General features: G+C 39.6%; 1 pseudogene; it reads left to right on the forward strand.

Moving 5' to 3' along the window:
• Positions 1–9066: 9066 nt before the first annotated feature.
• On the forward strand, positions 9067–14158 carry LOC112257144 (annotated as a pseudogene).
• The last annotated feature ends 379 nt before the right edge of the window (positions 14159–14537 follow it).

A 14537-nucleotide genomic window follows, 5' to 3' on the forward strand; every position in this document is an offset into this window, starting at 1 on the left:
CAATATTGCACTTGTGATTTCATGGATATGAATATTTTTAGTAATATTATTTGACTGAAGCGCTATACTATTCAGAGGTTGCTGATGACAATTTTCCCGCTTAACCTCTTGAACCTCTGGGGGCAGTATTTCATTTTTGGATGAAAAATGTTCCCGTTTTAAACAAGATATTTTGTCACGAAAAGATGCTCAACTTTGCATATAATTGACAGCTTTGGAAAGAAAACACTGACGTTTCCAAAACTGCAAAGATATTGTCTGTGAGTGCCACAGAACTAATGCTACAGGCGAAACCAAGATGAAATTTCATACAGGAAGTGAGCCAGATTTTTGAGGCGCTGTGTTCCAATGTCTCCTTATATGGCTGTGAATGCGCAAGGAGAGAGCCTACACTTTCTGTCGTTTCCCCAAGGTGTTTGCAGCATTGTGACGTATTTGTAGGCATATCATTGGAAAATTGACCATAAGAGACTACATTTACCAGGTGTCCGCTCGGTGTCTTCCGTCGAAACTATTGCATAATCTCCAGGTGCGTGCATGTTTCCATTTTGAACAGAGGAGAAACCAAACTGCCACGAGTGACTTATCATCGAATAGATATGTGAAAAACACCTTGAGGATTGATTCTAAACAACGTTTGCCATGTTTCTGTCGATATTATGGAGTTAATTTGGAAAAAAGTTTGCGTTGTAATGACTGAATTTTCGGGGGGTTTTCTCAGCCAAACGTGATGAACAAAACGGAGTGATTTCTCCTACACAAATAATCTTTTTGGAAAAACTGAACATTTGCTATCTAACTGAGAGTCTCCTCATTGAAAACATCCGAAGTTCTTCAAAGGTAAATTATTTTATTTGAATGCTTTTCTTGTTTTTGTGAAAATGTTGCCTGCTGAATGCTAGGCTTAATGCTATGCTAGCTATCAATACTCTTACACAAATGCTTGTGTAGCTACGGTTGAAAAGCATTTATTGAAAATCTGAGATGACAGTGTTGTTAACAAAAGGCTAAGCTTGTGAGCCAATATATTTATTTCATTTCATTTGCGATTTTCATGAATAGTTAACGTTGCGTTATGGTAATGAGCTTAAGGCTATAATTACGCTCCCGGATACGGGATTGCTCGTCGCAACAGGTTAAGGGATGGGTAGCATCAAGAAGTTATCCACATTAGCTCATGAGTTAGCAGAGAACTCTGGGGTGGATACCTCCCTGACTGGGTGGTTCGATAGTATGTTTGGAAAATGGAAAGATTTTGTAATTACCGTATTCTGGGCTGCTTTCACCTGTATGAGTGTGTTGGTGTTGTGTGGATGCTGTTTGATCCCATGTGTGAGAGGTTTCAATCACCAGGACTCTAGAGAGGTCGATGACGCAACAAATTATGAGGTATGGACCGATTCTGAGCTCCGACCAGTGGGATGACTACTTCATGCCTCCAGGCCTAGTAGATGGCTCCGTTTCTTTCAACCACAAGGAGCCCATGTTGTATGACACTATCTTCAATGTTTAGACAGACTGTTCATTTAATGAAAATTATAATGAAAATCCTAAAAAGAAGAGTTATAATGGGATATAGGCATAGAACAGTCATTGATGAGAATCTGATGTAAATACAAGTATTGGTTTTGTTTGCTTTTGTGTAACATTTATGATTCCATATGACGGTTGACGCATCAGTGTGTAATATTTAGTCAAAGGGTGGATTGATAAGGGAATTTATATGTTTAAGGTAATGACTAAAGAATTCCACCCTGAAACGTAATTATTTTATTATGTAACACGTATAAGAATAATTGGGCTAACTTAATTATTTGCCTATGTAAAATGTATTAAGAATAATTAGACAAAAGTCCTATAAGATTTGGTTGAGACAAGTAAGGGAGAGAAATGTGTGTGTGACTAAAGAAAACACAGAAAACAATTAAACTAATCTCGGGAGGGAGGGAACGGTATTATTATTATGCGATTAAACTGATTAATCATGTAACTGTAATTAACTAGGAAGTCGGGGCACCAAGTAAAATATTCCGATTACAAAGTTATCATTTTCCTAATATAACTTTTCAGATATTTTCATATCTGATCAATAGTCTTCTGATTAATGAATTCTACTTTAGCTCACGTTAGTCTCATTCCAAACGTCGTATTGTTGGTTATCTGCACGAACCCAGTCTTCACTATGAGTCATCCATACATTAATTGTCTTAACTTCTTGCGTCGAGACATCCCGGATCCGGGATCGTGAATACAGCCTCAAGCTCATTACCATAACGCAACGTTAACTATTCATGAAAATCGCAAATGAAATGAAATTAATATGCTAGCTCTCAAGCTTAGCCTTTTGTTAACAACACTGTCATCTCAGATTTTCAAAATATGCTTCTCAACCATAGCAAAACAAGCATTTGTGTAACAGCTAGCGCAGCTAGCGTAGCATTTAGCGTAGCATTTAGCGTAGCATTTAGCGTTAGCATCAGCAGGCAACATTTTCACAAAAAACAGAAAATCATTCAAATAAAATCATTTACCTTTGAAGAACTTCAGATGTTTTCAATGAGGAGACTCTCAGTTAGATAGCAAATGCTCAGTTTTTCCTGAAAGATTATTTGTTTAGGAGAAATTGCTCCGTTTGGTGCGTCACGTTTGGCTACCAAAAAACCCCGAAAATTCAGTCTTCAAAATGCCGAACTTTTTTCCAAATTAACTCCATAATATCGACTGAAACATGGTAAACGTTGTTTAGAATCAATCCTCAAGGTGTTTTTCACATATCTCTTCATGATATATCGTTCGTTGAAAGCCTCCTCTCTCCTCTAAATCACTGGATGACTGCGTGCAGCTTGTAGATTACGCACCAATTTAGACAAAGGACACCGGGCGGACCCCTGGTAAATGTAGTCTCTTATGGCCAATCTTCCAATGATATGCCTACAAATACGTCACAATGCTGCAGACACCTTGGAGAAACGATAGAAAGGGCAGGCTCATTCCCGGCGCATTCACAGCCATATAAGGAGACAATGGGAAACAGAGCTTCAAAAATTCTGCCCATTTCCTGGTTGAAGTTTCATCTTGGTTTCGCCTGTAGCATGAGTTCTGTGGCACTCACAGATAATATCTTTGCAGTTTTGGAAACCTTAGAGTGTTTTCTTTCCAAAGCTGCCAATTATATGCATAGTCGAGCATCTTTTCGTGACAAAATATTGCGCTTAAAACGGGCACGTTTTTTTTATCCATAAATTAAAAGAGCGCCCCCTATATCCAAGAAGTTAAATCATTTATTTATTAACTAAATAAACAATAACAGAAGTGCACACACAAACAAACAAACAAACAAAATATGGTTACAAGAAATGATAGGGGAATGTGCCCTAGTGGGCTAAACTGGCATGGCGGCTTGTTAGACAATAGGGGAGTGGGGGTCGACTGAGATAAGACAACAAACAGTTGATAATTATAACAATTGAAATGTTAATCCTTTGCACATGAATGCAAAGGATTAATATATATATTTACCCTCAGCGTGGATCGTCGGGATCTCTGTTGAAAAGTTTGTTTCTGTTGGAGAGTTTGTCCGCCCTCTCTGTTATGGTTAGAATGGATAGTTCAGAGTGACATTCATTCATGTCATCATAGAATAGGTGTTTCGGCGGTTGTCGGTCTTCGCGTTCAATGATACCGAATTCCTAGCTGCAGACTAATAATTAATATCAAAGACTTGTTCTTATACTGTCGGTATCGATAGTCTAAGAGTTTAACCAAGTGGGATGGTTAAAAAATTCAGCAGTCTGGTCTCAAACCTTGGCCCTCTCGTTATCAAGGTAAGCTGGTCTGCAACCTTTGTCCTCTCGTAATTGAGAGCAACATGATCTGTTGAGAAATTCTCACGGTGGGGGTTTTATTCGGAATTGCAGAAAAGGGCCTGTCCCAGGATGCCCGACCATAACTGTGCTCATGGGCGGTCCTCTGATTTAGTTCAACTCCAAAGGGAATTGGAGTTTCCTTCATTAAACAGTCCAAAATCACATTACATAATTTCACAAACAGTATCATCCTCATTCATCTCATACAATAATTAAATGTACGCCTCATATCTGAGGCTTTTATATAAACAGCGTTATGGTAATGTAGCCGTATTGTCTCCCATGAGTTTCACAAAATTGTACCAAACGGACTAGTTCATAGCTGGATTCTTCACCGATTCTTTTTACCTTGTCCAGAACATAAATGTTGTTCGGTTCTCCAGTTCTGTGAGGTGGAAGAAATTCCTTTGTTCTCACTATGAAACTTTACTCTCTCTCTATACTGTGGCCATGAGGAGATAATCTCCTCCAGGAATTTACGACATCTCTCTGACCACAGCAGGAGATGGGTGTAGGAGACAGGGAGAGGGGGATGGGGCTTGCTGTACCTTCATAGATATTCATAGATATGTACATTCTGAACCTTGTTTGAAGTCATTAGGTCACATGACCAAGGAGCTATTGAAATTTTCAATTTAGATCTTGGACGAAACGAAAGAGAGGTTGAACAGACTGGTAATAGGGGTTGCAACAATTGTGGCAGATAATTTTAGAAAGAGAGGGTCCAGATTGTCTAGCCCAGCTGATTTGTATGGGTCCAGGTTTTGCAGCTCTTTCAGAACATCTGCAATCTGGATTTGGGTGAAGGAGATGCTGGGGAGGCTCGGGCAAGTAGCTGCGAGGGGTGCTGAGCTGTTGGCCGGTGTTGGGGTAGCCAGGGGGAAAGCATGGCCAGCCGTAGAGAAATGCTTATTAACCTCTTTGCGAACTGAACCCATTAGCGGGATTAAATTCGACAACATACGGTGATTGCTACATAAATAGTCATATTAAACATTCATGAAAATACAAGTGTCTCACATGGTTCGAAAGCCTAGAATCTTGCTAATCCAACGCGTTGTCAGATTTAAAAAATGATTTATTGCGAAAGAATACGCTGTGATTATCTGAGCACAGACCCCCATATCAAACTACTTATTCAGCCAGCACTTGCGTAACAAAATCACAGATTGCATTGAAATAAATAGTTTACCTTTGAAAATCTTGCTCTGGTTGCAATCCCAAGGCTCATTGTTACACAATGAATGGTCTTTTGTTCGGTTAAATCCATTTTTTATAGCCTAACACAAAACATTTTGTGAACGCTTATCTTCGTTGAATTTCGTGTCATTCAATTTTCGACGTAACATCCAACGTAAAATAGACAAGCTTTCCCTGACTTTATCCAGTCATGTTAAGTTTCCTTACAATTAACTGTTTGTTTGTAACACAACCAAAACTGATGGGTCATTTTGCGGGACGTATTGACCCGGAAAAAAACGATTGGAAGACACCAAGTGACGAGCCCATTGTGCACCAATTATATGACCACTGTCTTGTTGATTGACTGTCTTTTAACCCAATGACCACTGATCGTCTTGAAATCTAGCTGGGTAGATAGCCAATGAGCAGAGGTAAACGGCAATATCCCATGATTCTTTGTTGTAAGACAAACCTTTCCATTGAACTCTGGCGTAAGGACTGTTCTTTCGCCATTGCCAATTCAACCGTGAAGGAGCAAAGCTTATTACACACAGCAGTATTTCGGTGACTTGCATCTTCAGCTGTTTATTTATCCAACATCATGGCGAATAAGTCAAGGACAGCTAATTCTAAGACTAGATATACAAATGTAGAAACAATTTTAGAGGATATTCATCGTGAAAGTGAGACAGATCTGCTTTTTGAAGACTGAGAAGAGAAACTGAGGCATATATTTTGAACGGGGAGGACATTGTTTCGGACTGGTAAGTTGCTCTCATGCTATTGCCGTTGTTTGAAATTAATATAAAATGTTATTTGTGATTGTTTTTACATTTTATTTGCAATATATACAGATGTAATGAAATGGGTAAAGTACACGTTAGCTAGTCATTGTGAGTGAGGGTCTGTTTGTTTGTATGAGAACGACCATAGCCTATGTCTGTGTGTGTGTGTGTGTGTATATATATATACAGTGGGGCAAAAAAGTATTTAGTCAGCCACCAATTGTGCAAGTTCTCCCACTTAAAAAGATGAGAGAGGCCTGTAATTTTCATCATAGGTACACTTCAACTATGACAGACAAAACGAGAAAAAAAATCCAGAAAATCACATTGTAGGATTTTTAATGAATTTATTTGCAAATTATGGTGGAAAATAAGTATTTGGTCAATAACAAAAGTTTAGCCACCGTGCTTCTACACCTGCATTGCTTGCTGTTTGGGGTTTTCGGCTGGGGCTATATAAATAGATTTGATTTGATAGAGGACTGAGTTTCTTCCAAATATTGAAAGTGTGTAAAAAGACCCATGTTATTTTGTAAATGTGTATATATATATATATATAATTTAAAATAATTATTGATAAAAGACCCATGTTATTTTGTAAATGTGTATATATGGGGGTTGTGTTAGAATACCATTTGGTATTTTGTATATAGTTATTTGTTTCAAAATGTATACCTTCACCAATTTGGTGAATACCTTCACCAATACCTTCACCAATTTGGCCACAGGTACATTTGGGCTACTTGTGTGGGACACCTGGGTGACTTCATGATAAATGTCATGTAGCACACTCATTTTGGAAGTTATCATTCTGAAACTTTGCACAAGTACTGTTGCCCTCTTATATTTTTCACTGAAATTGTCCCCATCATCCTATCTGAATGTTTGTTTTATCTTGTTCATTTTAAAGATGATGATACAAAAATAAAAATAAAAAACATATGTTTTTTTCCATTGTTTTATCTAAACCAGATCTATTGTGTTATATTCTCCTACATTCAATTCATGTGAATTGAATGTAGGAGAATATAACACAATAGATCTGAGAATATGCATATCCTTGGTTCTGTGCCTGCGCTACAGGCTGATTTGGTTATGACTTCAGGCGGAAATTGCACAAAGTAGGGGGGAGCTCTAAGAATATAAATGTTCGATTATCATGGATTTATCGGTGGTGACCGTGTCGCCTAGCCTCAGTACAGTGGGCAGCTGGGAGGAGGTGCACTTGTTCTCCATGGACTTTACAGTGTCCCAAAACTTTTTGGAGTTAGAGCTACAGGATGCAAATTTCTGTTTGAAAAAGCTAGTCTTTGCTTTCCTGACTGACTGTGTGTATTGGTTCCTGACTTCCCTGAACAGTTGCATATCGCGGGGACTATTTGATGCTATTGCAGTCCGCCACAGGATGTTTTTGTGCTGGTCAAGGGCAGTCAGGTCTGGAGTGAACGAAGGGCTATATCTGTTCTTAGTTCTGCATTTTTTGAACGGGGCATGCTTATCTAAGATGGTGAGGAAATTACTTTTAAAGAACAACCAGGCATCCTCGACTGACGGGATGAGGTCAATATCCTTCCAGCATAACTGGGCCAGGTCGATTAGAAAGGCCTGAAGGTGCCCATGTTTACGGATTTAGGGTTGTACCTGGTGGTTTCCTTGATAATTTGTGTGAGATTGAGGGCATCTAGTTTAGATTGTAGGGTCACCTAACAGAACAAACTCTGAAGATAGATGGGGGGCAATCAATTCACATATGGTGTCCAGGGCACAGCTGGGATCTGAGGGGGGTCTATAACAGGTGGCAACAGTGAGAGACTTATTTCTGGAGAGATTCATTTTTAAAATTAGAAGTTCGGACTGTTTTGGCATAGACCTGGAAAGTATGACAGAACTTTGCAAGCTATCTCTGCATTAGATTTCAACTCTTCCCCCTTTGGCAGTTCTATCTTGATGGAAAATGTTGTAGTTGGGTATGGAAATCTCAGAATTTTTGGTGGCCTTCCTAAGCCAGGATTTGGACATGGCAAGGACATCAGGGTTGGCGGAGTGTGCTAAAACATTGAGTAAAACAAACTTAGGGAGGAGGCTTCTGATGTTAACATGCATGAAACCAAGGCTTTTTCGATTACAGAAGTCAACAAATGAGAGTGCCTGGAGACACGCAGGGCCTGGGTTAGCCTCCACATCACCCGAGGAACAGAGGAGGAGTAGGATGAGGGTACGGCTAAGGGTTAGCAAAACTGGTTGTCTAGTGTGTTGGGGACAGAGAATAAAAGGAGCAGATTTCTGGGCATGGTAGAATAGATTCAGGGCATAATGTGCAGACAGAGGTATGGTGGGGTGCGGGTACAGTGGATTATTATTATTTAAAAATATATTTTTTAAACTATTTTCTACATTTAATCAGAACAACAGTTTTCAGCTGTGCTAACATAGTTGTGAAAGGGTTTTCTAATGATCAATCATCCTTTTAAAATGATAAACTTGGATTAGCTAACACAACATGCCTTTGGAACACAGGAGTGATGGTTACTGATAATGGGCCTCTGTACGCCTATGTAGATATTCCATAAAAAAATCAGCCGTTTCCAGCTACCATAGTCATTTACAACATTAACAATGCCTACACTGTATTTCTGATCAATTTGATGCTATTTTAATGGACAAAAAACAAGGAGAAATGTCCTTGTGACCCAAACTTTTGAACAGTAGTGTATGTCTGCATCATTTCCAATCCCCCATATATTTTGGGGGTAAATATACAGTACCAGTCAAATGTATGGACACACCTACTAATTCCAGGGTTTTTCTTTATTTTTACTATTTTCGACATTGTAAAATAATAGTGAAGAGACCAAAACTATGAAAAAACACATATGGAATCATGTAGTAACCAAAAAAGTGTTTAACAAATCAAAATATATTTTAGATTTGACATTCTTCAATGTAGCCACTGTTTGCCTTGATGAAAGCCTTGCACACTCTTGGCATTCTTTGCACACTCCATTGCTTTTCCCACAGTCTTGAAGGTATGGTGGTAGGGTATTTTTTTATTTATTTTTCAAGCAAACTATAAGAGAGTTGTACTCCAGTCTAGTAGGTGGCGGTAATGCAACATATTGGATGCCAACCACCGTTAAACCTCATTGAAGAAGAAGACCGCTCTCTTTGACGTCTCAAACCCCAGCCTGGTCTATTTGGTCTGTTTCGCAAGCATTCCCGGAAGTGTTGCGATGTTGCGCATCTGTGTTTAGAAACTCTGTGACTTAATGCTCATGCATGTTTTCTGTTGCAAAACGCATCGCTACCGTGTGCCCTAATCGAATGAATATGACCCTACCCAACTACTGGACCCCGCTTGGGTTTTACAGAAATAACTAACATGGCTTCAACATACAGTAATGAATGGAGAGCAGTGTGTGACATGTTTTGTAATGCTCAAGATCTCTCTGAAGTAGAATCAAGAAAAGACCCAGAAAACGACCCTTTTCGATCGAAGTATAAGGCAAGGGAGCTTTTAGGAGAGATATACTGCTCCTTGAAGAATTTCGATGTTGGTGAACACGAGAACGTCAATGATGAAGCAGACCAGCGCCCGACAGATCAGCCTGTTGACCGAGGAAGTGAGGAGAGCTTTGGGAGAGGCCACTGTGGAGACTCCCCAGACGGATCAAGAGCAGCTAAACTCGGGACGGTGGAGTATTATCTTGGTGTAAACCACGTTGAAACAGAAGAGCTGTCTGCTGGAGAGGAACATTTTATGAATTGCATGACATTGCAGGAAAAGTGGAGCATATTACAGAGAACATGTCTTTGTTCAACCAAGTCAGGGTAATGACAGCTAAAACTTATGTTGGCCTTCATTAAGCATGCAACTAGCAGTCCAGTGCATAAAATTAGCCTAATCCATGCACACACATTGGCATTGGCTAAAGATAATGAATATAATGAAGTAGTCAAATGTTGTGGACTGACATATATATATATTTTTAAGAATCAACTGGGCATTTTGTGGACTGGTGGGGATGACATTGAGAGAACCCAAGGATTTTTGGTAACTGCAGAAACAATGTATTTGTTACATGAAAGAGGTAGGCATGAGACTGTCTATGTGCAATTTGCCTACATTATAATTTTCTTTCTGGGGGAAGAGCAAGCAGCAGCATCATCAATATCATCATCAGGCCTTATCATCTGTCATCTGGAAGGCCAGCTGCGGTGCATTCTATATGGTTTACTGTCTTGGCAGACTGAGTCCTATGGCATCTGTTTAAATGTGATCTTGACAATTCAGAGTGGATAATCTATTGGTTTTTTTTCACAACATCGGATGATGGGCAACCCCCAATGAACCTCACTGAGTTCTTTGTGGCAGAGGAAGATGCATTACCACAACAGGAGAGGATAAAGAGGTCGGAAATCATTCTTGTGTAGAGTCTTTCATAAATGACAGAGAGAAGTGACGTTGTTCTTTTAACTAACTTTACACTCTCTTCAAACAGATTTGAAATGGCCTACACCCATACACTGTACTATCTTGCACAAATGTACAATAACTTGGAGCTGTATGAGAAAGCTGGGGGCTACTGACACAGCACTCTGCAGAGACAGCTGGAATTCAACCAGTTCATTCCTCTGGAATGGGCCATGAACGCTGCCACGTTATCGCAATATTACATCACCAAGGTAAATTATAAACTGTATGTAATCTCTTCATCAACATGAATTACTTATCATTTATTTACAGTGCGTAAATGACTTGATTTCTTTATAATGATATTTCTATAGATTAATCTAACACATCTTTCTCTTCCCTCTACTTTGTCTGCCAGACCCTCTACATGGAGGGCAGGCACTGTCTATCTGCTGCCATTGTCATAGCAGGCCTAGCTGGAGAGGTCCCCTCAGAAGCCGCTGCCCAGGCGAGTAAGTTCTCACTCTAAAGTCATATACTCAGCCTTGACAGTATATGTTCATTCTGAAATGTTTGTATGTTATCAATCATTCTGTACTCATTAACACACATCTCAAACCTTTGTGTTTAGGTGAAGATGAGGCTGAGAAATGAGACCAACCTAGACAGAAGAGAGCCGAAATTGCAAGGTGTTGGATAAAATACTGTCTTAATTTGTTGCAAGATGCAAAGAACTTCTCGAGACAATTTCGACATCTTCAAACAATATGTAATTTCGTAGATGATTAGCCTATATTGTGAGACAATATCTCATTTGTATGCCTGCTGCTCTGTACAGGACAACTTTGGAGAACTAAAGGTGGATTGACAGGCGGAGCTGAGAGCGACACAGCTACAAGAGGAGGAGGAGGAGGAGGAGAAAGAGAGAGGAAGGAAGAGTGCTGTTCTGTTTGGTTCCATTGACACCTTTGACTCCATCTTATGACTCCACACCTTTGACTCCACCCCGGCAACTTTGAGTATGCCCGCACCATCTTTCTGGTTGGCCAGGCCTACGTAAACCAAGCTAAGGAGTACTTTGAGATGGATGGCCAGGTCACAGATCACATTGAGATTCTGCAGGACCACAGCACTCTCTTCAAGGCCCTGGCATTCTTTGAGGAGGACCTGGAGCGGCACTGCAAAATGCACAAGCGGCGGTGATGGAGCCCATCTGCAAAGACCTGAACGCCCAGTACTACCTCCTCATCTGCCGCCAGCTGCAGTTTGAGCTGGCCGAGGACCTACTACGATATGATGGATCTGAAGCTGGCCATGGCCAACAAGCAGGACGACCTGGACGTGCACACGGTTAAGAAGTTTAACCACCTCTGCTCCTCCTCCACCAAGTTTTACCAGATGTTCCTCGACTGAGTCCGCTCACCAGAGGGAAAGTGGCCGGATAAATTGGAGGACGAGGTACTGAGGCCGGTCCTTGTGGTTAAGTTCCAGGTGGCTCGTCTCCACAGCAGGCTGATCTCGACCAGCACAACCATTCAGCTGGAGAACCTGAACCGCTCCCTGGAGTGCTACAACTTTGTGGTCCAGTACTGCAAGGACAATCCAGAGGCCAAAATCGCCATCGAGACAGAGCTGGAACTGAGCGAAGAGATGGCCAGCCTTCTGCCCCTCAAGATCAACCGACTCAAGGCAAAGTTGGCCTCCTCTAACTGAATCTGAATGTGCCCTAAACTCCAAACTACAAAGCCTGGTTAAACACCCCTATCATATATTAAATGTCATTCTCCTCAATCCCCATTTGATGTTCTACCATGAAATGCTTAAGAGCCCCTTTCCAATAATGCAGAGTTAAAAAGTAAAAATAGTTTAGCAAGAAAAGTAACACAATAAAATAATAACGATGCTATATACAAAGAGTAACTATACCAAGTCAATGTGCATGGGTATGAGGTAATATGTACATGTATGTAGGGGTAAAAGTGACTAGGCAATCAGGATAAATAATAAACAGTAGCAACAGCGTGTGTGAAAGTGTGTGTTGTGTGTGTGTGAGTGTGTTGGAGTGTCAGTGTAGTGTGTGTGGGTTGAGTCCAGTGAGTGTACATAAAGCCAGTGCAAGAATGTCAGTGCAAATAGTCCCCAATTAGGTTGGTTATGACGATCTGTTTCTGTTCTTGACAGCAAGTGACAATTGTGTTTTTAATACAGTATCAAATCGTATCTATGTATTAAAGTTCCAAGCAGATTTGTTGCTGCAACAGAACGGTCAGTGTGGCCCACGAAACTGAAGAGGGTGCTGTTACTCATCAAATGGCTTCTAGGTCATAAAATCCATAGGCATATAATAAAGTGGGAGTTATTTATTTCTCTAGCTACTTACATATTTTAGTAGTTATACAAGAACTTTACTTCATTGTCAGTACTATACTAATGAGAAACATAAATATATCCAATGCTCCCAGGCAAGTATAGCAATAGATGTTTTACCCTATCATAACCCCAAATCTAAGACTCTTCCGGTGTTTATGTTTTTGTAAAAATGTGAGTGTTTGTAAACAAACAACATATATATTTAAAATGGATTCAAAACGTATTATGGATGTCCTTGCGTCCATAGCTGAGCTGTCGTTGCGTCCATGAATTTGAGTGTGGTTACATTTTCTAAGCCCCATCCCTCAGTTTACCAAACAAAGTGGTAGGGTCAGGCTGTTAAAATAACAGATTGTGCCTTCATTGGAAATGACCCTTATGATATGTGTATTAGCAGATGTGACTATGACTAGTATGTATCACTTAATCTTTTCCTCTGATAACCCCCCCCCCCTCCTCCCCTTGTCATACACACACATCCTTAGCTCTCAATTACAAAGTAGTAGATTATGTTTAGATGAACAAGCCTTCACTGTGTTGATAGTTGAAAATAAAAACATCTGATGAGCTTCATCTATTGATCTATCTACTAGTTCCTCACAGACAAGTTACCAGGATGACATTTTGTTTGGCAGGTCATTATGCAATGTCAGTCTATTGGTAATCAGTTTTTTAAAAATCCTAATCACTACAGGATACTGCAGAAACGTACCTTTATCTTAGTTCCCCTTTGAAAGGCTCACAAATGCTTCATGTGTATGAATATTTATTTTATTTTATAAAGGAAACATTTTATTGTAACATTCACACAAAAATGTAATACATTTCTTAAATAAGAAAAGATTGCCATTGATGAATGGACCCTAAAACAGCTTAGACAGACTTAGATGTACATAATTGTAACTTTCAGGTCCTGTGAGTAGTTAATTACAGACCTTTATTGTTTAAATTTTAAGAGGCATATATGTGTATCTGTGCCAAGATGTATTACCACTTCAGCTCTAAATATACTTTGACTGCAAAACCATCCGAATGTGAATTCTCTAGAGTGACACGTAAACAGAGCTGTGGATAGCATTTAGCTCGTCTTGGTATGACTTGGCAGTAAGATGAAACCTCAGCCTGACAATGACAGTGCAGTCTTCAAAACCCCAATGAAGAGGTATTTTCCTTTCTCGTGTGTGCTAAAGAGAGATTACAGACCGCAATGACAGCTGACGAGCCTGCCTGTTATTTTATAAACATTCCAAAATAGTAGCTAATACTTATTTTTATTAAAGCAAAAGCTGGTTTCGGTGGCAAGGTGGAGAATCATTATTTTTGTGGGTCAAAAATGTGAATTTCATATATTTTACTAAACAAAAATGGTGTCCACAATAACAAACTAAAAGAAACAACAATATTATAATTGAAACATGCTTTCTCACTGCCCTAGAAAAAAATACTGGTTTAAGACATTTAATTTACTAGGTCATCAAACTGCAAATATAACACTTCCACTTTGGCTCAGCTAGGTTATTTTACTCCCACTGATATTTGAGACAGACCGGCAGCAAATAATTTAGATGACCTCATTCACTGCAGTTTTAATGGTAGTATCGCTAGGAACTTGTCTAAGCAGAAAATAAAATTTCTCAAATATCTACCCTTTTCCAGAAAATCTTCTGTTTGCATAAGTGCCCATCATAATGGGATGGTTTCGTGCAGACACAGATTTAGCCTAGTCCTGGACAACTATTTTCTTTTAATGGATATTATCCATTGAGCTGGCTTTTTATTCCAGATGAGGATTGATCTGAAAAACAGCATGAGTTCATAAACAAACACTTGATTATCAGTCATAAAATGTATAGTGGTATGAGTAAAGTTAGTCCAATAGTTGAAATATCCCAAGAAATGTGTTTTCATGGGATATGTGGTTGA

The sequence above is a fragment of the Oncorhynchus tshawytscha genome, linkage group LG01 (genome assembly GCF_018296145.1).
Source record: "Oncorhynchus tshawytscha isolate Ot180627B linkage group LG01, Otsh_v2.0, whole genome shotgun sequence".
In the NCBI taxonomy this organism is placed as follows: domain Eukaryota; kingdom Metazoa; phylum Chordata; class Actinopteri; order Salmoniformes; family Salmonidae; genus Oncorhynchus; species Oncorhynchus tshawytscha.